Raw genomic sequence first — 26,857 nt, 5'->3', positions numbered from 1 at the left:
AGCGGCCATGGCTCACGGGCCCAGCCGCTCCGCGGCACGTGGGATCCTCCCGGACCGGGGCACGAACCCGTGTCCCCCGCATCGGCAGGCGGACTCTCAACCCCTGCGCCACCAGGGAAGCCCTGCCAGGGGGCTTTTCCCAAGGCCTCCTGAAGCCACTACACAGCTCAGGAGTGGGGAGTAAAGACCCCTGAGCAACCTTCTGCCCTGGAGGACAGGAGCCAGTGGATGGAGGCTCTCACCTCCTGTCTTCCAGGAAACAATTCCGGGAGGCTCTCTGTATGCTTCTAGAGTTCCTGGTGGAAACCAGCCTTCTCTCACCCACAGCAGGGAAGGACGCCCCCATCGCTTCTCCTCCTCTCCTGCCTTGCTCTCCTGCCTCCTGGGGTCACCCCGAAGTCCTTAACGCGGGCTCCGCTTTCAAAGGATCCCAAAATAGGACAGTGGCAGTTCTCAAATCTGGTTGCGCCCACGGCTGTGTATCTCATGAATATGATACGCACGTGAAGGTGGAAACCCGATGGAGAATGTCTTCACAGCCAAAGGGAACTATTTCATTGATAAGCCAGCATTCAGTGGGGTTGAACAAGCACTCATTCATTCATTCACCCTACAGCAGGCAAGGCCCCTCCCTCTCGCTGCTACAGCCCAGTGGCTGTTGTGATGAGGCTATGGGTGGACCACCGGGAAGGGCCCTATTGAATCCTGAATCCTCAAAACCGTCTCGTTCCCCTGTGAGCAAAACGGTGCCCTTTCCAGATGAGGAAACCGGGACTTGTCCTGGGGAAGGTCAGACAGCTCATAGGGGGTGTAGCAGAGTCCACATCTGGGGCGGGCAGAGAGAGTGAAGGAAGGTCTGCTTTGCAAACACGTGGCCCACACTCTAGACCAGTACTTCCCAGAGAAAAAAGACACCAGCCACACACACAACCCACATGGGTAATTTTACCTTTTCCGGTAGCTTCATTACAACAAAGTCAAAAGAAACTGGTGGAATTCATTCTACCAATATTTGTATTTAAGCTAATACATGCAAAATATTATCATTTTGACATGTCATAAATATTTAAAATTCTTAATGAGACATTTACCCTTTTGATTTTTCATACTAAGTCTTTGAACTCCGGTGTGTACTTTACACTTAAGGCACATCTCAGTTCAGAATTTCAGGGCTCAGTGCTGACTCGGTGGTGACACGCGCAGCTCTTGGCCGCTGGATAGTGAAGCCCTAACACCCCGACTCCTCACCCCCCCCACCCCCGCCTTGTGTGATCTTGGCCGAGTCCCCTCCTAGTTCGCCTTCATCAGAGGGGAAGTGCTTTGTAAACTCACCGTGAGCGGGTCACTGCGACCTCCTTTCATCCGTGTACCTACCTTGGCAGCCAAGGCACCCAGAGGCAAAGCCGCTGGGGGCCACCGCTCTGGGGAGACACACACCCAGTTCCCCTTGTGGAAGGAGATGTCTTCTCAAACTTGGGCCGGGGAGCCCCACACACCCCAGGGAGGGGGAGGGGCAGGGCTGGGGGAGGAGTCCCTCCCCGCACCCACCCACCCACCCACCCCCACCCCCACCCCGCTCCCGGCCCAGGATGTTACAGCAACCAGACTATAACAACTGCTTTAATTTTGTAAAATCTGAACTCCGTGCTTGGAGCTGGTTCTCTGGGAATGCCGGCTCTGTCGTTCATGCTCTAGCCACACATCTATGGAGCGCTTCGGTTGTTTACGCTGTTACCATGAGGATGCCGAAGATAACAAAGGGGAAAGCAGCCCGGCCTCCTCCCGGTGTCTGGTGGAGGCAGGCCGGTCAAGCGAGCAAACCGCCCTAGCGAAGCTCTACGGGCAGCGCTTCAGAGGCTCTGGGTGGGCACCCTGCCTGAGCGAGGGGGTGGGAACAGCAAGTTCAAAGAAGGGTGAGACGGAGCTAAAGAAAGGTGAGACGGAGCTTGGGATCAGGTGTGCGCCTGGAGGGCAGGATGCCCGGGAGGGCTGGCAAGACATCAGACAGTACCCACGGGTAGGTTGGGTCCAGCCCAGGATGGATCTTGAATGTTCTCTGAGACCCCTGCTCCAAACAGCAGGACTCTGCCAGAGGAACCCTGAGTCGCTTTGCGGTGCCTTTGGCAAAATCGCCAATTAGGTGACTAGGACACCAATCGCGGCAATTCAACTCCTTGTATTCACTATTCACAGGGGCCTCTATGGATGCTCTGCTGTGGGGAATTCTGAGATGCAAAAGGCAGCAGAAACCAGCAAAAAATATAGGAGTTTTATTTCCACCACAATTGTGAGTTACACTGCAGAAAACCCTCCTGCTACAAAACACTACTTGGAAATGGTGGCTAAAATATAACAAACATCCTTTTAAATGCATGGCTGAGCTTGCAAGAAAGGAAGGGAACTCTCCAGGGATAAAAACAAAGAAGGAGCTGAACACCAGAGCAGGAATCAGGAGGGCTAGTATCGGTGCTGTGCTGGCACGGGCAGGGTGGAGCTGTGGGTCTCAGCAGCCTGGGGTTGGATTTTACGGCCCCTGTGGGGATGAGAAATAAGGCTTTGGGCACCACAAAGCAAGGAGTTGTAAATGAGACCCACCTCCAAGCCAGACTCTTCAGAGTTATAGTCTCAGTGAAAAAGTGGGCAAGGATTTAAAAAAACAAAACAAAACCCACTCTCTGCTCAGACAGATCACCAATCAGCTCATCTGCTACAGCCTGGGCTCTGGGAATTTGTAAGCACAGACTTAGCCCCAAGGGGGTTGGGATTTAAATTTACACTACCCTGCTTCCCTTGTGTTCAGGAGACTCTGAAAGCAAGAAGTTAACACAGAAAAGGGTCCCTGGCTGGAGATGCCTGTGGGCACTGGGCAGAAACAAATGCAAACACTCCCTAGAGGGCCATGACCTCAACCTAGGCTGCCCAGCGTTCCCACGGACAAAGGTTCCTGCAGATGAGCTCACAAAGACAAAATTACAAAACAAAAGCAGTCATAAGACAGAGTCAGTGGCAAAACCAATAAGCTTGCCCCACCCTCACCCACCCACCAAACACTACCACCACCACCACCCCCTCCCTGCCACCCATCCCACAATCCTCAGAAGACAGATCCAGGAGATAGAGACCAGAGGATACCTGAGATTACGATGACTAAGATGTTTGGGGAAATATCAAAAAGAATTCATATAATGAAAAAAGAACAGCCAGTGTTCCTGGTTACAGCCAGCAGATTAATATGCGTGCTGCCGAAGCGAGCATATAGACAGCAGATTAAGCACAGGCATTTTTCCCTGCTCCCTCCTGAAACTCCTTTAAAAATGGCAGAAAAGGAATTTTTGAAGTACTACAATGACGAAGAAAATGGGATAATTTCGAAATTGGAAAGCAAACTGACAAGTGGGAATTGACTTAGTGGATGCAAAAAAATTGAGTCTTAAACTGGCAGTGAGGAAAGTCTAGGACACACAGAACCCCCAAAGGTTCAGGAATTGAGTATCAGGTACTTCTGGAAGCAGACGGAACCACAGGGGACTTGTTGAAAGAGAGTTTAAAAGGCAGTTAGTAACCAAGATCCCATCTCTCAAGGTGACTTTCTCTACTATATCCCTGAGATATAGTAGAGAGAGAATATTATACCCTGGAGTGTGTAAAACCATGGGACTCTGCACTGGGGAAGAGCAGATCCAGCTGGGGGAAGGGGCATCACGCTGAAAATGGGAGAATTAAGTGAAGATCTTCACATTGAATATTAATATTCCTAAATGGCAACCAGGCTTAGTATGAACCTCCAGGCAAGAGATCAAAAGGTCTTTGCAAATTTGAGAAACCTAGGAGGAAAGACCTAAAGGCAGTGACATCAGAAGTTGCTCAGTGAGGACTTCCCTGGTGGCTCAGTGGTTAAGAATCCACCTGCCAATGCAGGAGACATGGGTTTGAGCCCTGGTCCAGGAAGATCCCACATGCTGCGGGGCAACAAAGCCCATGAGCCATAACTACTGAGGCTGCGCTCTAGAGCCTTGTGAGCCACAACTACTGAGCCCACGTGCTGCAACTACTGAAGCCCACGTGCCTAGAGCCCATGCTCTGCAATAAGAGAAGCCACCGCAACACCGCAATGAAGAGTAGCCCCTGCTCACTGCAACTAGAGAAAGCCCGCATGCAACAACAAAGACCCAGCACAGACTAATTAATTAATTTTAAAAATTATATTAAAAAAAATTTTTTTAAAAAGAAGTTGCTCAGTGAAAGAGCCTAGTCAGATCACCCTTCGGTGGAGCCCTTGGTGGGCAGCCAGCTCTGAGCTTTGAGCTTCCGAGCAGACTCTGTGTGTAGAAGCCAAGGATCACTGGGCACATAAGGGAAGCTCCTAACTCAGAGCCAAACAATAACAAACAGATAAAAAGCAACTTGGAAGGAACACACATGACGATGATAAGAAGAAAATGCCAAAAAAGTATCATTAGTAGCATCAAAGACATAGAGATATAGCACATATTAAACAAGTACAGGATGTTATTAAAAAGGAATGTTCTGAGAAGAAAAAAATCTCTCTTGCATAGAACAAATTAAAAGCTTAGCGGTAAGTTTAGAAGATAAGGTTGCAGATTAGGCAATTTCCCAGAAAGCAGAGCAAAAGGACAAAGCATAAGAGAGAAAAGACATGAAAATTAGAGAATCAACCTGGGAGATCTAACATCCAAATAAAAGAAATCCCAGAAAGAATAGAGAAAATAAAACAAGGAGGGGGTACTCATCCAATAAGTTATTCAAGTAAATGTCTCTGAATTAAATTACACGAGTTTCCAGGTTGAAGATGCCAACCAAGTATTGAACAAAATGGATGCTATTTGCACACTAAGATATATCATTGTGAAATTTTAGATCACTAAGAACAAATGAAAAATCATACAAACTCCCAGAGAGGGAAAAACTACATTTTACACAAAGCATCAAAACTCAGAATGGGAGACTTCCCTGGCGGTCCAGTGGTTGGGACTCTGCGCTTCCACTGCAGGGGACATGAGTTAGGTCCCTGGTCAGGGAACTGGGATCCCACATGTCAAGTGGCTCGGCCAAAAAAATAAAAAACTTTTAAAAAATCAGAATGGCATCATATTTCTTAACAGTAACACTGATTTAGACCACAATGCCTTCAAAATCCAGAGAAACATATATATCAAACTTAGAATTCTATACCCAACCAAACTATCAATTGTGAGCATAGAATAAAGATTTTCAGAAATGAATGGTCTCAAAAATTTTAACTCCCATGCGTCTGTAACAGAGCAGGACCCTATGGCACCTTCCCAGAACACCCACTCCATCCTGCCATGTCCTCCTCCTGCCTTTTGTCTGTAGAAAAACTTTAGTCAAAGAATAAATGTAATCAGACAAGTGAGAAAGATCAGAAAGACAGGAAAACAGTCAAGCAAGACAAAATAATAGTTTAGCCATTAAACAAAGCCAACGACGTTTAGTTTCTTCTCAAGGGCTATAGGAAATATTCTGGGCTATATCCTTTGAATTGTTTTGAAGATACTGAAACCCTCACCAGGTGGAAGAAGTTACCTCTGTGCTCCCCACAAACACATTAGACCCCAGACCAGTTGGAACCAGAAGGTTGATTATGTTGACTCCCAATTACCTCACCACCAACCAATCAGAAGAATGTCCCTGAGCTGATCACATACCCCACAACCCCCTCCCTCACCCTATCTTTAAAACCCTTTCCCGGAAAGCCTTTGGGGAGTTTGGGCCTTTTAAGCACCAGCTACCTGGACTCCTTGCTTGATGCCCTGCACTTTCCTTCACCACGAGCTGGTGTCAGTAGATTGGCTTTACTGCATGTGGGCAAGTAGACCCAGGTTTGGTTTGTAACAGCCTTTCTTGGGAATTTACTAGAGAATGTGCACCACTAAGACAGGGAATAAATCAAGAAAGAGGTTAAGGTGAGAAATCAATGCATAAGAGAAATAATGTGAATCCTCAAGCTATTGATGAAGGGAGAGCCAAATAGGCTTGGAGAGTAGCCAGAAGAAATTGGAAGAGACCAGAAAGGTCTGTGAAAAATGTTTCCAAGATGATGCAATTGGGAAATGTGCTTAGATGTATCAAGAGGCAGTTGGTTCTGCTGGGGAAGGATTTGGGATGAATTCATGATAATTAGACAGAAAACCAAGCAAACAAATAAAAACTAGACAGTATTAACTACAAAGAAAACAAAAGATTGTGGAAGAAAAGAAAAATAACTATCATGTTCTACATGGCACAATGGTGAATAGAGTTTATGTAATCATAATAATGTAAACTTTAAATTATGATTTAAACTCTATTGGAAGAATGGTGGGATAGGAAGTGTGTGTGTGTGCAAGGTAGAGGGAGGGGTGGTGCTGGTGAAAGCCAGACAGTTCCTCATTTTCTATTGTGGAAAGTTGACAGATAATGCCTAAAACTGGGCGGGGGGGGGAATGGGGGAGCAATAATAATAAAGCATATTATTTTGTGATGTAGAGGTAAATCCAAAAGCAATAGTTAAAAAGTAGAAGTTGCTTGCCCCTGGGGAGCAGAAAATGGAAGAATTTGGGGATGGGGGATAAGAGACTACAGTTTTTATAATAAGTCTGTGGACCTACTTGATATTTTAAACTATACGCATGTATACAAATGAAAATCTAAAAAACAGATGAGATAGATTTGGACAATAAACTTCTCATATGCTCTTATATGCCAGCTTGAATCCTCTCAGCTCCACTAGTCTACAAGAGTCTTGGCCAGCTGTTTTGTCCTAACCAATTTTGCATGGGCTCTGTTTAACTCCACACGTACACAGCATGATAGCATTTCTGCCTTCTACCCCCATGTGCTTCCCTGTGGCTGCTGGTGCTTGAAATGCCATGGATCCACTCAATGCCCAGGCATGTGCAAGATAGTTCCATGAGATGAAGCAATCAATTGTGATTAACATCAAGCAGTGGCCAGCTCAATAATGTACCTTCAAATTGGTTCTCCCTCCTTTTCTTTTTCCCACTTCAGCTTTGCTGGGATTACACTCCCTAAAACATTAGTGGCACTTCACTTTCACTTTAATTCTGCTTACTAAGGCCCTAGAAAGCAGACCTTTGGTTTGGAATTTGATGTTGGATTATTCACATCATACATAATTATGAAAGATGGAATGTTTTCCCCTTAAGATCAGAAACAAGGATGCCCTTTCTCACTACTCCTGCTCAACAACATAAGAGAATTCCTAGCCAGTTCAATAAGGCAATAAACAAGGCATATAGCTTGGAAAGGAAGAAATCTCCTTCTATTCATATGTAACATGATTGTCTATGTGGAAAATCCTTTAGAACTAATAAGTTTAGCAAGATCACATAAGTCAATATACCAAAAAAAGAAAAGTATTTTATATACTCACAATGAATAACTGGAACCTAAAATTAAGAAATAGCACTGGAAAAAATGAAATACTTGGGTATAAATCTGTATGCTGAAGACTATAAAACACTAATGAAAAAAATTTTAAATACCTAAATAAATGGAGAGATATACCATGTTCATGGATTGGAAGGAAGAATTTTGTTAAGCTGTCATTTATCTCCAAGTTGATCTACAGATTCAGTCTAATCCCAAACAAAGTCCTAGCAGGAGAGTTATGGGAACATATGTATATGTATAACTGACTCACTTTGTTGTAAAGGAGAAACGAACACACTATTGTAAAACAGTTATACTCAAATAAAGATGTTAAAAAAAAAAAAAAAAAAGTCCTAGCAGGCTTTTCTGTAAAAATCAACAAGCTGATTCTAAAATTTACATGGAAAGGCAAAGGAACCAGAATAACCAAAACAATTTTGAAAAAGAAGAACAAAGTTTCAGGATTCACACTATCTACTTTAAAACTTTTTATAAAGCAACAGTAATTACTGTGGAACTGGTCAAGGGATAGATACATGGATCAATGGAGCAAGGAATAGAATCCAGAAATAGAATCACACAAGTTTGTCCAGTTGATTTCTTACAAAGGTGCAAAGGCACTTTTACTGAGAAAGAATAGCTGGTTGTTGTTGTTTTCCAACAAATGGATTTTAATAATTTAGATAGCAATATTGATAAAAAGATTGTCAATCTTTGTCACGTGTTACACAAAAATAACTCAAAATTCATCATAGACCCAAATGATAACAGTAAAATAATAAAACTTTTAAAAGAAAATATGGGGGAAAATCTTTGTGACTTTGGAATAAGCAAAGCATTCTTAGATATAACACCAAAAGCATGGCGTATAACAAAAAATTGATAAATTGTGTTATATCAAAAATTTTAAATTTTACTTCTGTAAAAGGCACTGTTAAGAGAATGAAAGATAGGGAATTCCATGGTGGTCCAGTGGGTAAGACTCCATGCTCCCACTGCAGGGGGCCCAGGTTCAATCCCTGGTCAGGGAACTAGATCCTGCATGCATGCTGAAACTAAGAAGTCTGCATGCCGCAACTAAAGATCCCACATGCCACAATGAAGATCTCGCGTGCCACAACCAAAATGACCCAGCGCAGCCTAAATAAATAAATAAATAAAAATAAAACTTTTTAAAAAAGAGAATGAAAGATAAACTGCAGATTGAGAGAAAATATTTGCAAATCTCATAGCCAACAAAAACTCAACCAGGATATGTGAAGAACTCTCAAAACTCAACAATAAAAAGGCAATACTTCAAACGGGCAAAAGATTTAAGCAGTCACTTCACAACAGAAGATATATGAATGGTAAATAAGTAGATGAAAAGATGCTCAATTTTATTCCCTAGTCACTAGGGAAATTCATATTAAAACCACATGGGGGCTTCCCTGGTAGTGCAGTGGTTAAGAATCCGCCTGCCAATGCAGGGGACACAGGTTTGAGCCCTGGTCCAGGAAGATCCCACATGCTTTAGAGCAACGAAGCTGGTGCACCGCAACTACTGAGCCTGCACTCTAGAGCCCGTGAGCTACAACTACTGAGCCCGTATGCTGCAACTACTGAAGCCCGCATGCCTAGAGCCCATGCTCCGCAACAAGAGAAGCCACCGCAATGAGAAGCCTGCGTGTGGCAATGAAGAGTAGCCCCCCCTCACTACAACCACAGAAAAGCCCTCATGCAGCAACAAAGACCAAATGCAGCCAAAAATAAAATATATAAAATAAAATAAATTAATTTTAAAAAACCACATGGGATACCATTACACACCAATTAAAAAGGCTAAATTTTAAAAAAATTATCAAGTGCTGTCAATAAAATACCATGATCTAGGGGGATTCATTCCAGGAAGCAAGGGTGATTTAAAAATTATAAAATCGTTTTAAAAAGTCAACATAATTCACAATATTAACAAAATAAAGAACCAGAATCATATGATCATCTCAGTAGATGCATAAAAAGCATTCAATAAAATTTAATATTCATTCAGAATAAAAATTCTTAATAACTAGAAAGACAGGAAATTTCCTTAATCTAATAAAATATCTACCATAAAGTACAGCAAACATCATACTTAATTGCAAAATGTTGAAAATTTTCCTCCAGAGGTTAGGAAGAAGATAAGGCTGTTCACTATCACCACTTCTATTCAATATTGTAGAGGAGATCCTATTCAGTACAATAAAGCAATAAAAAAATTTAAAGTATAACAACTGGAAAGAAAGAACAAACAGTTACTATTCACAGACAACATGAGACCCTATTCTGTGGGATAAAGCAATAAAAAATTTTAAAGTATAACAACTGGAAAGAAAGAACAAACTGTTACTATTCATAGACAACATGACTGTATACATAGAAGACCCAAAAGAATTAAAAAATAAATGATTAGAATTAATAAGTGAATTTAGCAAAGTCCCTGGCTAAAATGTCAACATCAAAAAAATCAATTGCCTTTCTATATACTACAATAAACAATTACAAGATGAAAAATAAACAATGATACCATTTACAATACCATCAGAAAACATCAAGTACCTAGGGGAAAACGATAGACAAGATCTCTATACATAAAACTGCAAATCATTACTGAGAAAAATTAATTACCTAAAAAAAATACTATGTTCATGGATCAAAAGATTCAATATTGGAAAGAATATAATTCTCCTCAAATTGATCCATAGATTCAATGTAATTCCAACCAAAATTTCAGCAAATATTTGTGGAAATTTACAAGTTGATTCCAAAATATAACAGAAATAAAAGGTTTGGGCTTCCCTGGTGGTTCAGTGGTTAAGAGTCCACCTGCCATTGCAGGGAACATGGTTCAAGCCCTGGTCCAGGAAGATCCCACATGCCGTGGAGCAACTAAGCCTGTGCACCGCAACTACTGAGCCTGTGCTCTAGAACCCACGAGCCACAACTACTGAGCCTGCGCACCACAATTACTGAGGCCCATGAGCCTAGAGCCTGTGCTCTGCCACAAGAGAAGCCACCGCAATGAGAAGGCTGCACACCACAATGAAGAGTAGCCCCTGCTTGCAGCAAATAGAGAAAGCCCTTGAGCAGCAACGAAGACCCAATGCAGCAAAAATTAAAAATAAATTTTAAAAAAAGAAATAAAAGGGACAATAATAGCCAATACAAATTGAAGAAGTACAAAATTAAAGACTTACACCATCAAGAATTATAAATTTGAAGAAATTGATGGTGTGATATTAGCAAGGATAGAAAAAAAGGCCCACAGAACCACAGAACAGAATAAAGGGTGCATAAAGAGACCCATACATATTTAGTCACTTGCTTTGTGACAAAGATGTCCCTGCAATGCAACGGGAGAAAGGTAGCTCTTTTTAGTAAATGGTACTGAGTCAACTGGATATCCATATGGGAAAAAAATGAATCTTGACCCCTGCCACACCATGTGTAGAAATAAATTTCTGTTGGATAATAGACCTAAATGTAAAAGATAAAACAATAAACCTTTAGGAAAACATAAGAGAACTGGAAATAGATCGTGAGCTAAGAAAATATTTCTTAAGTAGGACACAAAGGGTTCTAGTCTTTAAGAAATAATCAACAAATTAGACTTCATTGGCATAAGAAGTTTGGTTCACACACCCATACAAAAACCATCAACAGAACAAAAATGTAAATTAGAGTGGAATAAGATATTTGCAATACATATTTCCAACAAAGGAACTCATGTCCAGAATATATGATGAACTCCCACAAAGTAATGTGAAAATGACAACTTAATTTAGAAAATGGGCAAAAGACTTGCATAGGGGCATCAAAAAAGAGGATATCCAAATGACCAATGAATATCTGAAAAGGTGCCCAACATCATTAATTATCAAGAAAATGCGGGCTTCCCTGGTGGCACAGTGGTTGAGAATCCATCCGCCTGACGATGCAGGGGACATGAGTTTGTGCCCCGGTCCGGGAAGATCCCACATGCTGTGGAGCGGCTGGGCCTGTGAGCCATGGCCGCTGAGCCTGTGCGTCCGGAGCCTGGGCTCTGCAACGGGAGAGGCCACAACAGTGAGAGGCCCGAGTACAGAAAAAAAAGAAAATGCAAGTCAAACCACTATGAGATACCACTGTACACACTAAATTAGAATTTTTTAATTGATAAAACCAAGTGTTGACAAGGATGCAGGGCAAGTGAAATGCTCATATTCTGCTGGTTGGAGAATAAATTGGCATAAACACTTTGAAAACAAAAGCACTATCTACTAAAGCTAAATGTATGTATATAAATCCTAGGTATATAGTCAACAAAATGCATACATATATTTAACAAAAGACATGCCTACAAATGTTCATGGCAGTTTTATTCATAATAGCCCTGTCTTTGTCAGTTCAGGCTGTTGTAACAGAATACCATAGACTGAGTGGTTAACAAACAACAGACATTTTTATTTCTCACAGTTCTGGAGGCTGGAAGTTGAAGATCATGGTGTCAGCATGATTGGCTTCTGGTGAGAAGCCTCTTCCAGGTTGCAGACTGCTGACTTTTCTTATATCCTTACTTGGCAGAAAGAGAGTGAGCGAGCTCTCTGGGGTCCCTTTTATAAGGGTACTAATCCCATTCATGAGGGCTGCACCCTCATGGCCTAATCATCTCACACAGACCCTCTCCCAAAACCACCAGATTGGGGTAAGATTCCAACATATGGACTTTGAGAGTATACAAACATTTGGTCCATAGCAAGTCCCAAACTGGAAACTGACGATTCCGTAAAACTAAATATCCATCAGTAGTATAATATAGCTAAATTTGATATAATCACACAACAGAATACTAAAAAACATTAAAAATGATTGAACTATCACTACACAGGACAACATTATGAACTTCACAAACACAATGTTGAATGATAGAAGTCAGAAACAAATAAATATACTCAATGATTCCACTTATAAAAGGTTCAAAAACAAGTAAAACTTACCTCTGGTGATAAAAGTCAAATTCATGATTATCTTTTTGGAGTTAACGACTGAAGAAACAAGAGGAGAGCCTTCTAGGATGCTGCTAATATTCTAATTCTTGTCCTCAATGGTGATTACATAAATGTGTTCACTTTGTAAAAATTCACCAAACTGAACATTTAAGATTTGCACCATTTTCTCTATGTTATTATTCTTTAACAAAATGTTTACTTTAAACAAATAGTTTTGGCTGTTTTACATAGATATCATATTTTAAAACTTGGTACACTAAAAAGTATAGAGGAGAATAAAAATAAACCATGGTCTCTCATCCATGTATAGCCACTGTTCACATTTTGGTGGACTACCCCATTCAGTGTACATAAGTTCCAAGAGCTTCACTCATACTAAAGACAGAACTTCATAAGCTATAACTCAAATATAGGGAGATGTATAATTAGTCCTCTAATCTTCAAGCAAATTATTACAAATCTAATGAGTTAAAACAACACACTTGGGCTTCCCTGGTGGCGCAGTGGTTGAGAGTCTGCCTGACAATTCAGGGGACTTGGGTTCGTGCCCCGGTCCGGGAAGATCCCACATGCCGTGGAGCAGCTGGGCCCGTGAGCCATGGCCGCTGAGTCTGCGCGTCTGGAGCCTGTGCTCCGCAACCGGAGAGGCCACAACAGTGAGAGGCCCGCGTACCGCAAAAAAAAAAAAAAAAAAAAACCAAAACAACACACTTTATTTTCACATGGTTTCTGTGGGTCAAAAGTCCAGGCAGAAGTTAACTTCTTCCTCTGACTAAGTTCTCACGTGGCTGCAAAGTGTCAACTAGGCTGTGTTTTTATCTGGAGGCTTGACTGGGGATGAATCCACTTCCAAGTTCAATCAGGAGATGAATTCACTACTGTTAAAATTCAAAAATGAAACCTTCTTAGAAATGCTTTTAAATAAACGTGCTCAAGCTCCACAAAGAGATAAGGAAAGGAACAACAAAAAACATGATATAAAACAAACAGATATGAATCAAGAACAAATGGATATAAAAAATTATAATCATTGACATAACAGCTCAAAAGATGGAATAAACTGTAAACTAGACGAAGAGAGAGCTGGGTAAAAGAAAGATTGCACTGAAGAATTCATTTAGAAGGCAATATAGAAAAAGTGATGGAAAATATGAGAGAGAAGTTAAGAGAAATGGAAAATAATATTAGAAGATCAAGAATACATATAACAGAAATTTCCATAAGTATGATGTAGAAGGAATTACAAGAGAGCAATATTCAAAGAGATAATAGCTGAGAATTTTCTAGAAGTGAAAAAAGATGTGTGTTCTCAAAATAAAGAAGCCCAACAAATGCCATGCTAAATAAATAAAAATTAAAATTCCACCTAGATACATTGAGAATATCAAAGATGAAGAGAAAAATCTTAAAAGCAACCCTGAAGGGGAAAAAAGGCTGCTCACAAAGAAATGATAAATAAACTGAAATGAGAACTCTCAACAACAAAAGAGATAAGAAAACAATGCAAGAATACCTTCAGGTATTCCAGGTGTTGAGGGAAATTAATTACTAACAGAATAATATACCTAGCTAAACTATCACTAAACAAAATGAAAACATCTTCAAACTTACAAAAACCAAGAATTCTTCATCCCCCAAACTTTTGATGAAAAAACTCCTAAGAGATGTTCTCTACCAAGAAGAAATAGAAACTGGGGACTTCCCTGGTGGTGCAGTGGATAAGACTCAGCACTCTCAATGCAGGGGGCCTGGGTTCGACCCCTGGTCAGGAAGCTAGATCCCACATGCATGCCACAACTAAGAGTTCGCATGCCACAACTAAGGAGCCCACGTGCTGCAACTAAGGAGCCAGCGAGCAGCAACTAAAGAGCCTGCCTGCTGCAACTAAGACCTGGTGCAACCAAATAAATTAATAAATAAATTAAAAAATAGAAACCTGGGACTTCCCTGGTGGCTCAGTGGTTAAGAATCCACCTGCCAATGCAGGGGACATGGGTTTGAGCCCTGGTCTGGGAAGATAACACATGCCGTGGAGCAACTAAGTCCGTGTGCCACAACTACTGAGCCTACACTCTAGGGCCTGCGAGCCACAACTCCCGAACCCACATTCCACAACTACTGAAGCCCGTGCACCTAGAGCTCTGCAACAAAGAGAAGCCACCGCAATGAGAAGCCCATGCACTGCAATGAAGAGTGGCCCCTGCTCGCCGCAACTAGAGAGAAAGCCTGTGTGCAGCAACAAAGACCCAATGAAGCCATAAATAAATAAATAAATAAATAAATAAATTTATTTATTTTTATTTTATTTTATTTTTTTTTTAAATTTTTTTTTGCAGTACGCGGGCCTCTCACCGCTGCGGCCCCTCCCGTTGCAGAGCACAGGCTCCGGACGCGCAGGCCCAACGGCCATGGCCCACGGACCCAGCCGCTCCGCAGCACGTGGGATCCTCCCAGACCGGGGCACGAACCCGTGTTCCCTGCATCGGCAGGCGGACTCTCAACCACTGCGCCACCAGGGAAGCCCCAATAAATTTATTTTTAAAAAAATAGAAACCAAAAAGGAAGGAGTATCAAGAAGCAATGATGAACAAATAAGTTACTAAATGATATTGGTAAATCTAATTATTATATTAGGATATAGGTTTGGCTGATCTGACTGAGATCCAAAATTCTAGTGGCTCACAAAGATAGAAATTATTTCTCAGTACAGTCTGGGCATAACTAGCTCATATAACAGCTTCAAGGTGTCAGGGCCTCAGGCTCCTTATGTGTTGTTCCTTTATGGTACCTGTTGTGTTGCTCTTGTCCCCTGAGTTCAAGACGGCTCTCCACCGCATCTACCTTCTCATTAGCAGAAACAGGGAAAGGGCAAACACAGTTTCCTTTAAAGAGCAGGAACTGTGATTTGCTTATATATCACTCCCACTTGCATCCCATTGGCGACAGCTAGCTCCAAGGGAGGCTGGGAAATGTAGTCCTTAGCAAGACAGCCATCTGCCCAGAAAAAATTCTTTTACTCTGCAAATGGACAGATCAGATATTGTGGGACAACGAGCAACTCCACCACAACCATTGACTATAAAAACTATATAATCCTAATTAAATTTTTACCCTAAAAAAGTATGATTAAATCAAGAAGGAAATATGTCCAAGCAAAAAAAGCCTGCAAGGGAGATTTTTTTAAAGTGATAATGTGTGCAGTTTGCAAAATGATACGCAGTGTCAAGTGTCTGCAAAAGAGTGAAATTCCCATGTAAAATCAAGAGGTTCCATCTGGAACATAGCAAGTAAAGACTGACTTCCACAAAGATGGAAACAAGTGACAATGTTTAGGAATTAGGCTGATATGCTAAGAGATATCAAACCAGGTTCAGTAGATATGCTGTAAACCTATACACTACCCACCCGTTAAAAAAAAAAAGAAGAAAAGAAAGGTAGAATTGAAATTCCAGACAAAAATAACAAGGAATTGATTTCAAGACTTACTATTATGCTACAGTCATCAGGACAATGAGAGGTTGGCCTAAGGACAAATAGATCAATGGAACAGAAGAAAGAATCCAGAAATAGACCCATACATTCACCGTTGATTGATTTCAGCAAAGGTGCCAGAGTAACACAACATAGAAGATAGCTATTTAACAGCTGGTGCTGGAATTGCTGGATATCCACTTGGAAAAATAATGAACCTCAACTCTTACTTCACACCTAACACAAAAACTAAATTGAAATAGATCACAAATCTAAATATAAAAGGTACAACAATGAAACTGCTAGAAGAAAACAGAGGAGAAGATCTTCTCAACCTTGGGGTATGCAAAGATATCTTAAAAACATGAGAGTACAAGCTTTAAGAGGGGAAGAAATGGATAAATTTGACTTCATCAGTGATAGAGAAAACTTTTGCCCTTCAAAAGACACCACTGAGGGCTTCCCTGGTGGCGCAGTGGTTGAGAATCCGCCTGCCAATGCAGGGGACATGGGTTCGAGCCCCGGTCTGGGAAGATCCCACATGCCACGGAGCAACTGGGCCCGTGAGCCACAACTACTGAGCCTGCGCGTCTGGAGCCCGTGCTCTGCAACAAGAGAGGCCGCGATAGTGAGAGGCCCCGCGCACAGCGATGAAGAGTGGCCCCCGCTTGCCACAACTAGAGAAAAAGCCCTCGCACAGAAACGAAGACCCAACACAGCCATTGATAAATAAATAAATAAAATTTATTAAAAAAAAAAAAAAAAAAAAAAAAAAAAAAAAAGACACCACTGAGAAAATGCAAAGACAGACCCCAGACTGGGAGAAAATATTCACAATACAAATAACTGATAAAAGACTAATATACAAAATATTTAAAGAACTGCTACAACTCAATTTAAAAAAAGGGAAATAGCCCAATTAAAAACAAGCAAAAGAGTTGAACAGATACTTCCCCAAAGAAGATATATGAATTTTTCATTGTACATTATTTCACCCATATGAAAATGTGAATATTTTTCATCCACGTGCAACAATGCTCAACATCACTAGTCACACCAAGCACTGGGGAGTTTGTGGGGCTGTGAGACTCTCAGACAATACCGAGGGACTTCAAGCGGTACAACCACTTCGGAAAACTGTCTGACAGTTCCTTATAAAGTTAAACATACACCTACCATACACCTCAGCCAGTCCACTCTTAGGTATGTATTTACCCAAGACAAATGAAAACATATGTCCACACAAAGACTTGTACACAAATGTTAGTGGCAGCCTTATTCATGACAGCCCCAACCTAGAAACAACGCAAGTGTCCTCCAACAGGTGAATGGAGAGACAAATGGTGATATATCCACACAAGGGAAGACAGCTTTGCAATGAACAAAGTAACAAACTACTGACACGAGTAAATTACATTAAGTGAAAGAAGCCAGATACAAAACAGCGCTACCTTAGGAGTCCAATTATATGAAATTGGGGGAAAGGCAAAACTAATCTAGAGTGAAAGCAAAAATCAGTTGTTTGCTATCTTCATTCCGGTGGTGGTTGCATGGGTATGGTATATTCACTGTTCAAAACTCATCAAAATTGTGTAAGTATTCTATGTAGATTATATTGGACACGTGCTCTCTAATACAGCAGACACGGCCATACGCGGCCATTGAGTACTTGAAGTGTAACTGATCCAAAATGAGATGTGCTGTTAAGTGTAAAATACATACCAGATTTCAAGATTTAGCACAGAAAATATAAACTATTTCATTAATAATCTCATATTGACTACATTTTGAAATACTTTTTGACATATGTGAAAGCATATTATTAAAATTAATTTCACCTGTTTTTTTAATGTGGCTACTAGAAAATTTTAAATAATACATGTGACTCATTATATTTCTATTGGACAGCACTGCTTTGGACATTGTTGGGAAAATATATATCTGGGTATCAATGTTAAAAATTTAAGGGCAACCAGTTAAACAGGAATACATCTACAGTTTCAAAACTATCAAAGAAAATAGGAGAATAAAGAAAACTGTAAATTTAATAAATGATAGAACATGAGAAATAATAATTTTAAAAGGTAGGGTAAAGAGAACAACAAAATAAAATGGCGGAAGTAAGTCTAAATATATCAACAGTCTTTACAAGTGTAAATTGATTTCATTTGTCTCTTTAAAGACAGGGAATGTCATATTGGATCAAAACAAACAAAACAAAATACAATAGCATGCTGGTTAGAAGGAACACTCTAAAGCAAAAGAAAAGGGAAAGGCTGAAAATAAAATAATGGGAAAAGATATACCAGGCAAATAGTAACCAAAAGAAACCTGACGTAGAATATTAATATCAGGCAAAATACACCTAAGGCCATGAAGTATTAAAAGAGATAAAGAGGGACAGTATAGGACGATGAAAGTAACAAATCACCAAAAATATCCACCAATAATAAGCTTTTTATACCTAACTATTAGCCTTGAAATAAGTAAAACAAAAACTGGAAGAATTAGTTTGAAAAACTGAGGAATTCACAAAAGGAATGGGTTCATGGTTGTCATGAACACATGAACATTTATAAAAAATTGTCCTTGTGTTGGGTCACAAATTTCATTTATGCTCTTATCTCTACTGTTTACTTCCTTCAACTGTTTTTTTTTAAGCTTCTTTAGATATTGAAAGCTTTACTCATTATGTTTAAGTCATTCTTGTTTTAGAGTAAATGCACTTAAGACTCTATATTTCTCTACAAACGTCATTTTAGTTCCATTCTACAAGTCTTGTTTTGTATCTATCTCTTTATCCTCAGTACCAAATATTTCAGCATTCATTCCCATTGCGATTTCTGTTGATGTCTTCGAAGGAGCTCAGTAAACAACTTCCCTTTCCTCTCCTGGACTCCTGGATTTAGAACTGAGAGACAAGACAAAGAGTGGGGGGAGGTATCTTTTGTTTTTAACTGATAAAGATAAGGTTGGAGGGTAAGGATGAGGGTAGATGTGACAGCCAAATGGGTTTCCTAATACTGAAAACGGGGATTTGGCAACCTTACCCCCTGGTCACTGTGATGCTGTGGGTGGTGGATAGGGGACAGACAATGTCCACTGCCTGTAGGCAGCTCACTCCCAAGAAGAGAAAGGAAGTGGGTAAATCAAGTAAGCCCATCTTATGTTCCCCAGCATTGATCTGCTATGTCACTCTTCCTCCCCTGGGCAGAGAGAGGCTGGAAGTGCTACACTAATTTGGTTCCCTCCACAGAGAAGGAAACAGCAGGAATAGGAAAGAAATGTTCCTACAACAAGTGTGCTTTTTAGTTTTCAAAGTTAAAGCTGTTGTTAATCTGCCTTTGTTGTTGTTGTTGACTTCTAATTTTGCTGCATTGTGGGTAGAGAATGTGGTCTGCTTTACATCCACTTCAAAAGTTGTTCAGGGGCTTCCCTGGGGGCGCAGTGGTTGAGAGTCCGCCTGCCGATGCGGGGGACGCGGGTTCGTGCCCCGGTCCGGGAAGATCCCACGTGCCGCGGAGCGGCTGGGCCCGTGAGCCGTGGCCGCTGAGCCTGCGCGTCCGGAGCCTGTGCTCCGCAACGGGAGAGGCCACAACAGTGAGAGGCCCGCGTACCGCCAAAAAAAAAAAAAGAATGAAAGGAGAATGAAACTACAGATATAGTAGAAGATTTAAGAATCATAAGAGAATACTATGAGCAACTTTATGCCACTATATATGAAAACATGAAATAGAGAATTTCTAGAAAAACAGAGATGATTAAAGTTTACTCAAGAAGGGGACTTTCCTGGTGGTCCAGTGGGTAGGACTCCATGCTCCCAATGTAGGGGGCCCGGGTGCGATCCCTCGTTGGTGAACTAGATTCCACATTCGTGCCGCAACTAAGAGTCCAAATGCCACAACTAAGAAGTCCACATACCACAACTAAAGATCCCGCATGCCACAATGAAGATCCCATGTGCCTCAACTAAGACCCAGTGCAGCCAAAATAAAATTAATTAATTAATTTTAAAAGTTTACTCAAGAAGAAGAAGAAACTAAATACATCAGTGACCATTAAAGAAAAGAAAGCAGTATTTTAAAAATCACCCCTCTCCACTCTCCACCTCCCCAAGGAGACCACAAATACATTGGAGAGGAATGAGACAGGGCTGTTCCTTAGAGGCAGAAAGAAGCAGGCAGGAACGGCTAGAGATCTGGATGACCTCACTGAGGTCCACTCCATTCCTCCATTCCTGACCTTGTCACTGTTTGGTTTCACACATGAGCTCATGAGTTCCCCTTTTTTCCTGAGCAAATTCAGCTGGGTTTCTATCATTGATGTAACCCAAATACAAGCAGAGGTACCACATGGAAGCCACAAGAAATACTGTAGGAGTGGGGAGTTCCCTGGTGGTCTAGTGATTAGGATTTGGTGCTTTCACTGATGTGGCCTGGGTTCAGTCCCTGGTCAGGGAACTGAGATCCTGCAAGCCTCGCAGCACAGCCAAAAAAAGGAAAGAAATAATGTAGATGGGGCACCGTGTCTCACACAGTCCTAGGACTCCCCTGTACATATATGCTCTTCAAAATTCCACATCTGTGGCCATTGCAAAAACCAAACTTTCCTTCTCTCTCTGCTTTTCAAACAATTCCATAGGGTTCCTCACTACCAGTTGGTTCTGTTTACTTCTTCTTCTTTAACAAGGGAAGAAGTATCTGGGGCTTCCCTGGCGGCGCAGTGGTTGAGAGTCCGCCTGCCGATGCAGGGGACGCGGGTTCGTGCCCCCGTCCGGGAGGATCCCACGTGCCGCGGAGCGGCTGGGCCCGTGAGCCATGGCCGCTGAGCCTGCGCATCCGGAGCCTGTGCTCCGCAACTGGAGAGGCCACAACAGTGAGAGGCCCGCGTAGCGCAAAAAAAAAAAAGTAAAAGAAGTGTCTGGCCACACATCCCAGTCCTGGGGTGGGGGCTTCTGCTCCTGTCTGCTGTTCTGCTTGAAGATGTCCGGAGGATCTCTAACATGCCAACCACCCAATCCCATCCCCCTGTGCCCTGGGAAATGCTGATGAGGAATTTCAGTTCACTGATGGCTCCGCCTCTGCCTGACACATAGCAGGCCCTAGCTGAGTGTACCTTATATCCCCTTCACCCACACCCCAGTGCCAACACAGAACTTAGGCAAGCCCTGCTTCCTCCAGGAGGACATTTCCTTCACTAGAAGGCAAAGAAATGGAGAAGCTCTAAATTTCAGACCGATCCTTTAGAGGATTACTGAATTCAGAGTTGTTTAAAGGGACCTCAGGGACCCACTCACTTTTCAAATGAGAGGTGTAAAGGTCAAGACTTACACTGCAGGAGTGGTACCCAGGCTACTGCTGACCTAGAGCTTTTCTTCTGGAGGAGGCTGGCATGCATGGTCCATCTTAGTTAAGCTCCCACCATAAAAAGAAGCCACAGCACAGAGTATGGACAAGACCTGAGGACCCATTCAGAGTCCTTAGAATCGACGTCCCCAGCAGCGGCCCCGGCAGCTCCAACCCTGCACGTTGCCAGAGATGAACCCGATTTTCTAACGGCCTCGTGTCATGTAGTTCAAGCATGATGACAGCAGGGGTTAAGTCACAATTAGTAAACCAGTAACCAGTTGAATGTATGCAGTAAGTATATTTTCAGTCGATAAGTATTTAACTGGGGCTTAATTACTGAGTGATCACAGAGCATTTGAGATGCTTGCGTAAATGGCCCACTGAAAGAGACTAGTGCTACTTTCCTATTAGCACGGGTATTTTAAGGCAGTAAATCCATGAAGGTTAAATGTGCTGAAAGTGTACATGAAAATTAGTGCCCTTGTGTGACCTGCACCTCTCTCCACACCCCTTCTTTCTTCCTTCCTCCTTCCAGAAACATCATGGGTCTGACAGAACCGCTCTTGTGTGAATAAGGCTCTCATAGGCTCATAATATTTGACTCTTAAACTGAGAACTAGACCTTGGGACTGGGAGCTCCATGAGGGCAGGCATGTTTCGCTCTTACTCACGGCTGCAGAGCCTGCTCCAACTAGAAGCCGAATAAATCTTGGTAGAACGCCTGAGTGCAGAACGCTAGGACGTTAGGCCCCAGTGTCTCAATGTCAGAGTCACAGGCGATCAGTCTCCAAGCGTCTTGGACTGAAGGACCTAGAGAGATAAGCAGCACCCACACAGTTCAGGTGCAAAACTGAGAAGCTCTGGCTTCAGGGGCTTCTGCTGAGCTGCTCTCTTGGCTGTTGGAGGGGAGGGAGGGATGCAGAGAAGGGAGGGAGAAAGGGTGCAAGTATCCAGGGACTCCTGATGAGCTTGGACAGCAATGGAAGCCCTCACTCCTAAAGGTCCCAGAACTTCTCCATTCCCTTGCCCTGCCCCCACTATACCCTCCACAGGCAAGGCAGCCCTGGGACGTGGGAGGGTCCAGAAGACTGCTCACTCCCCCACCTCTACCCTCTCCTCCCCTTTCCCCTCCCCACAACCTTGGGAAACTGCAGCAGGCAATTTTGGAAGAGGGTCAAGGGAGATCCCTTATGGGCCTCTGGATGAGAACTTGGACCCTTTTACTTAACTGTTGCTCTCCCCATTCCACCTTCCACTTCTTCTCAAAAGCTCCACGGAACTCACAGGTCAGTGTGTCGTCACTTCACTGGGGCAGGTTGTATAGCCCAAGATAATTGAGAAGGAGAGCTTTAGTGGGTGGCCACAGTTTCCCTGTCTGGAAAGTGAGTTTTGGATTAGAAGAGTTCTGAGATGCCTTCCGGCTCCGATATGCTAGGACTTCCCTTTTTTTTTTTTTTTTTTATGGACCCCACTCCTTAGCAATGGGGTGGTCTTGGGCAAGTCACCAAAGCAAAGGCCCTGCTAGCTCATCTGTAAAATGGGTACATGACCAGAGGCAGCCTGTCAGCTAGAGTGGATTTTTACCCCAACACACCCCTCGCTGCTGGTTCATTGCGTCCACCGTGGAGGTGGCCCAGGGCACTTAGTTAAGAGTTCAGACCTTGGTTTCTGGCAAGGTCAGCTTTGGGTTCCAGCCTCACCATTGACTGACTGCGCGACAAGTAGCTTAAACTCTCTGACCGTCAGTCTCCTCATCTGTGAAAAATAATCTCAACACGTACCTACTTCCTTTCTTTTTCTTTTGGCCCCGCCTCGAGGCTTGTGGGATCCCAGCTCCCCACCAACCATGGATCGAAGCCCGGCCCTCGGCAGTGAGAGAGCAGAGTGCTATCCACTGGCGCGCCAGGGAATTCTCCAACAGATACCTACTTCCTAGGACTGTTGGGAGACCGGATCTGCGAGCTCGTAGCATGTGCTAAGCACTTGGTCAATGCCAACTGTCACTTTGTGGTTCGCCGAGGTTCCAGGTCTCCAGGCAGCCACACTGGCCTGGAGCGAGTCACCAGCTCAGAGACAGAATTGGAACTCCCTTTGACTGCAGTCCAGTTCTTTATATTTTGGGGAATTTTTGACCCCAAAATGCCCTTTTGGATCATTCTTTCTTTTTTTTTTTTTCTTTGAAGTATAGTTGATTTACAATGTTGTATCAGTTTCTGGTATGCAGCAAAGTGATTCCGTTATATGTATGTGTAAATAAATAAATAAATATATATATATATATTCTTTTTCATATCCTTTTCCATTATGATTTGTTACAAGATATTGAATACAGTTCCGAAACCAGTTCTTGAGGCCCTGGGGAGGGCCACCAAGGCAGCAGCAGCGAGCCCAGGATGTTCTTGACCCGCCATCCCTGCCCCACTTGCCCTTGGACCCTTGGACCATTTTCTGAGAAGCCCAGGACCCCATAGGTCCAAGCTTCTGCAAGGACCTGATTAATCTCTGGAGGGGAGCTGCCTGACAGGCCTCCCTCCCTCCTGGTCTGTCCTTCCCTGCCTGGTGGGCTCACAGAGGCCAGTCCTCCCTGGGAGGCAGCAGCAGGTCCTACCCCTGCTTTGCTGGTTCAGACAAAACCCTGTTCCAGCTAGGGGGCAGGAGGTGCCCTCCAGGGTCACAGCTCCCTGAGCCAAACAGCCCAGTTCCCCCAGGACCAGTTAAAGGAGAACTACAGGGATATGCCTGGTGGTCCAGTGGTTAAGACTTTGCCTTCCAATGCAGGCAGTGTGGGTTCGATCCCTGGTTGGGGAGCTAAGATCCCACATGCCTCACCGCCACCACCCCCCCAAAAAGAAGGAGAAGCAATATTGTAATAAGTTCAATAAAGACTTTAAAAATGGTCCACATTAAAAAAAAAATCTTTAAAAAAATAAAGGAGAACTGCAGTGGTCCCTGTGGTACGTGTGCCTTGGGGAAGTCATGCTTTGACCTGTAGATGTGTGTGCACCATGACATACCAACTAGCCCCACCCCAAATCACCCTGCCTTCTGAACCTTTGCTTAGGCTTCTGCAGTTGAGAATCTTGCCATGCATTTGGCTCTAGTTACTGGTGGACTCCTCTATAGCCCTAACAGTGATCAAATGTCCCATTGAGTGAGTGCCACCATGTACCGTGCCAAGAGCTACTGGTGTCTCTCCTTAAATCCACCCAGCCAAGCCCGGTGAAGTGGCCCTTACTGCTGTTCTATCCCCATTTGACAGCTGGGCAAACTGAGGTTCTGAGAGTAACTTGCCCCAGGACACATACGACCAGTAAGTAGAGAAGCAGAATTTAAACCCAAATCCACTGGACTCCAGGCTTTAAACTACTTACTGGGCAGCCTCCACTCTGCCTGCCAGGGCCTGAGTTCCCTGAGGTCTGCTGCGGCTGCTTCTGGTGCAGGCCAGGCTCCTTCCAGGGCCCAGTGCAAGGCCTAGAATCTGGTTGCTATCTAGTTGGCATCGAATGAATACACCGTCTGCGGAGAGAACCAGTTCAATGAAAGAAAAGAGAGATAGTGTGTCTCGCAGGGCAGATGGGTGTCTGGTCAGAAGTCCTTCAACCCGCAGCCACAACCAGACAGGGGGGACCCCAGGTGCTGGAGAGTTTTGACATCACTCTCCACCCCCGATGCTGGATAGGACCCAAGGGTGAAAACTAGAAAGTAGAGGCGGTAACAGGGGGCTGCAGATGGTCTGGGAGCTGGGGAGTGACGGAATGCGAAGGGACACTGCTTATACTATGCAAGTGGGTACCGGAGGCAACAGTCAGTCCTTTGAGAATTGGGCAGACCCGTAAAGCCACGAGAGAAGGCGAGGGCAGACGCAAGCGGCGACCCCTCTTCCTAAGTCACAGCAAACACGACGGATCTGGTCAGCCCTCGCCGCAGGGCCTGGCCCCAGCCTTCCATCGGGTTTCTTGGGGAGATGGGGACGGGCAGCGGGGAGGCCCGGACATTAAGATTTGGGAAAGTGGGGCTCTTTCACCTGTCTTCTGAGGCAGAGATGGAGACCGTGAAGGCGAGGCGACGCCCCAGAGAGCAGGGGCTGGTGTGCGCGGAACACAGATGCTCGGGCCGAGGCGCATACGGTAGGGCGCACGCTGCGGCACACAGGCTAGAGCGCTCCAGTTGGGATGCACAGGCTGGGGCGCTCGGGCTGCAGTGCCGGGGCCTGGGCACCCGCTAGGCCGCAGCGCCCAGGGAGCACCGGGGAGCCGGTCCCCGCGCCCCGCCCCGGCCGGGACGCCCCACGGCGGGCTGCTGCAGGAGGCGCCCCTCCGAGAAGCCTTTTGCCGCCGGCGTGTAACCTGATATTTTTCTGCACAGCCCCCAGAGGAATTTTTCCATTACCCAGGCAGCGCCGCAAGCCGCAGCCTTTTCTCTCTCCCCGCCTGGCTCGCCCGCCGCCCCCCGCCGTCCCCCGCGGTCCCCCGCAGCCTCTCCGAGCCGCCGCGCCGAGGCACTCTGTGCAAATGTAACCTTTCAGCAGGCCCCGCCTCCGCCAGGAAGCCGCGCGCCGGGTTGCCAGGAACGCGGCGCGGCGCGCTCAGAGCTGGAAGGCGGCCCGTTAATCAGCGGCGGCTGACAGAAAATCAGACAGCCCGGGCGGCCGGCCGGCCTCGGCCCTCTCCCTCCCGGCGCCTCCGCGCCTCGCTCGCTGCGCGCCCGCTCTTTGTTCCTGCGGCTCGCCCAGCTCTTGCCTCCGCGGGGCTGCGCCTCTCCACCGCCGCCCCCTTCTCCTCCCTGATTCTCGTCCTCTCCTCTCTTTTCCCTCTCCTCCTGGCTCTGTGCTTCCCGCTCTCCCCGCTCCTGCCAGATGGCCTCGGACTCGCTTCCTTTCCTTCTCCTGGACAGCAGAAAGTCAAAGAAAAGGGGCTCATTCACCCCGTTCTTCGCCAGCCTATTGGGGGGAGGTTGGGTTCCCCGGTGCGCCTCTTGGGAATATCTTCCACCGTCTCCCCGGGATCTCAAGACCGGCCCCCGCCCCAGATAGAAAGATCTTAAGCTGAGCTTTATGAAAGACCTTAGGGTGGAGGAGGAGTCCATGAAATCCCTAAAATTTTATGTCCCACTTTGGGTGCATGGCGGGGTGGGAGGGGGGGTTGTCCAAAGGTTTCGTGGGTTTTTCAAAGCAGTCATTGATTCAGAAAGGTTAAAAATCACAGCCCTGAGAAGAAGAAAAAAGAGAAAAAAAAATAAAAGAAAAAAATCACAGCCCTAGAGATGCTTCCCATTCATCTTAAAAAAGAATCTATTCAACACATATTTATTGAGACCTACTACGTGCCAGGTGCATGCTAAGTCCTGGGCATATAGCCATGAACTCCAGACGAGGACCCTCCCATTAGACAAACTATAAATGTGTCATTACAGGCACTCTGGGGCTGGGAAGGAACTGGGGAGAGGTTGAGCAGAACGACAGGTGAGCCAAACCTGGGCTGGGGCGGGTGGAGGGGTGGTCTGAGCACTTCACAGGTGCCCCGGTTCCTACAAAGCCTACACCCCAGCCTCCCCACTCCCAGCGCAGGCGCCAGGCCGGTGCAGCCCTTCCCCCCTCTGCTCCCCCACCACCATAAACAG

The 26,857-nt window shown here is 44.4% G+C and overlaps 1 long non-coding RNA gene across 3 annotated transcripts; it reads right to left on the bottom strand.

The window, feature by feature from the left end:
• Positions 1 to 2,272: 2,272 nt before the first annotated feature.
• Positions 2,273 to 25,932, bottom strand: LOC136794705 (uncharacterized). 3 transcript variants are annotated; one of them, XR_010841831.1, is made up of 5 exons: positions 25,263 to 25,653; positions 24,610 to 24,754; positions 22,468 to 22,613; positions 21,910 to 22,048; positions 2,273 to 2,533 (listed from the first exon to the last, which is right to left on the bottom strand). It is a non-coding gene; the product is annotated as an uncharacterized lncRNA (long non-coding RNA). The 3 variants fall into 3 exon arrangements; XR_010841830.1 differs by lacking the exon at positions 2,273 to 2,533 and adding an exon at positions 12,408 to 13,297 and having other exon boundaries at positions 21,861 to 22,048; positions 25,263 to 25,932; XR_010841829.1 differs by lacking the exon at positions 2,273 to 2,533 and having other exon boundaries at positions 21,231 to 22,048.
• Positions 25,933 to 26,857: the final 925 nt, after the last annotated feature.

The sequence above is a fragment of the Kogia breviceps genome, chromosome 8 (assembly GCF_026419965.1).
Source record: "Kogia breviceps isolate mKogBre1 chromosome 8, mKogBre1 haplotype 1, whole genome shotgun sequence".
NCBI classification, from domain to species: Eukaryota; Metazoa; Chordata; class Mammalia; order Artiodactyla; family Physeteridae; genus Kogia; species Kogia breviceps.
This window is presented reverse-complemented; position numbering and strand designations above follow the sequence as displayed.